The sequence below is a fragment of the Buceros rhinoceros genome, unplaced genomic scaffold, assembly GCF_000710305.1.
Source record: "Buceros rhinoceros silvestris isolate BGI_N320 unplaced genomic scaffold, ASM71030v1 scaffold19932, whole genome shotgun sequence".
In the NCBI taxonomy this organism is placed as follows: Eukaryota; Metazoa; Chordata; class Aves; order Bucerotiformes; family Bucerotidae; genus Buceros; species Buceros rhinoceros.
Window position 1 is genome coordinate 7102 of NW_010398637.1, and position 2030 is coordinate 9131.

Sequence of the window (2030 nt, forward strand, 5' to 3'; positions counted from 1 at the left end):
AAAAGCTTTGAAAATGTTTACATGATTAGTACTGTTTTGGGTATTAACTGTTGGAACTTTTCACTGTTGTTTTATTGTCTGTCAGCTGTGAGGTCTGCCAATTTAATTTGTGACAACAGTAGTGCAACTCAACAGATGAAAGCACAAGGCTGCTGGAGACTTCAATACTCTTATCAAATTTGCCTTGTCCCATACCTTGTCCATCCTCCCCCTACCCCGAAGAGATGTGGGTTTTGTTTGGGGTTTTTCCTTCTTACTCAAAATAATCAGTTTTGTGGACAGCTGGAAATATCTTGAGTAATCTAGAGTGGTTATACACATGCAGCTGTAGTTTGCCTAGATAGTAGGCCAGGAACTGTGCTGTGTACACAGGGCTTGGTGATACTAATTTCTGCAGCATTTGCCATTATCTGTACTTGAGCTGGGTGATAATTTTTATCCTTTTTTAACACTGTGTAGAAGTAGTTGTTGACTAGTTTAAGACAAGTCTGTGTTAAAACAGCATTTTAAAAATTTGCTTACAGTTTTTCATTATGCTTCATTATTCTGTGTTAAATTTCCTCAAACTCTCACCTTTTTCGCCTTTGGGATAGATTATCTTTTAGTATATATAGGTAGTGCCGATACAGTGAGATGGATCTTGATTGGGATCTCTGGATTCTACTAAAAATTACGATTTTACTACACAGTTTTTAGTTTGCAGTCTGGACAAGTGTTTGTGCTATAGCATTTTTACCAAAAACTTAGCTGGAATGAACACATACCTGTGTGAATGCAGCTGAGTGACAGCTATAGGCCTTACTCTGTTGTCATTTGAAGTCATTGGGGTTTGTTACTTCTTCAGTAAGTGTGGTATCGTGTTAATTTCTCGTTCGTCTTGCAGATTTAATTTTCTTAAATGTGTCTCTCATTTATGGTATGAAGTTTTGCTGTTCTCTCTCCACCCTGAAAATTATCAAAGCTGCATTTTTTTTTCTTCAAGTAAATATCAAGAAGTGTTCTAAAGAGAGTTTATGGCATTTAATTTTTTTATATAATAATAACAATTATATTGTTTTATTGTTTTTTCTTTTAGTATAACTGGGTTGTTGTTGTCTAACCTTTAATGAAGATCTCTGTTTTAAGGCGTTGAAACTCTTCAGCTTTGATCACATTTAGTATATTAGTAGAGAAGAGTTTTCCTTCTTTTTCTTTTTTTTTGAAAAAAAAAAATCTTTTTAAGGCATTATTTACGCATGTTGCTGACTTTGGCAAAATGTGTCTGTCTCTGGAGCAAGGGTTTAAAGGTACTGAATAAAACATTCCTGTGATACAATCATAGCATCTTGTGTGGCGCAGATTAGGTAGGCAGGGTGTAATTTGGCTAGGATTTTCCTGCTCTTGATGGGAAGGTGTGGGGGGCTAGCAGGCTGTTTGCCAGAATGGCCAATGCTTTGTTTCTTTCTCTTGTGGCGCAGAATCTTTATCTGGCAAGACTGTTACCTGAAATAGTATGACCGTAGGTGAAATGTGAAGCAGGAGGTACACAACTGTGCTGCTTCATGAGTTCTTGCAGGGGAACCAAAATACGGGTTACGCTAAGGGCAAGCACCTGGAGTTTTGTGGCTGTGGTACAAGACAGGTGAAAAAGAGAATCTGGTTTTTTTGGCAATGCAAAGAAGTATTGTGATGAGCTACGCACCTCAAAAGCTGGGGTTTCTTTTGAGTTATTTTGCCTGCAGTGTGCATCTGACAAAGCGATTTGGCTGCTTGTTTTTCTGGTGTGGTGCTTGCTCTCTACTCCCTGTGCCAGGCCTCATTCCATTCCAGTCTAAATCAAAGATGTGGTGTCTGAGAGGGAGGTTTTGAAGATGTATGTTCAGTAAAAGATAGTGCAGTGTAAGGATAGGAGTCCTTGGTATTTAAAAGGCAGTTTTTAGCAAGTTTGAAAAAGTGACAAGCAGATAATACTGTGATATAGGAAGTTTTGTTGGAGAGTCTAAGCCTTGAAATTGGAGGAATTGCCAAGTAAAAGACTGGATATGCTAAAT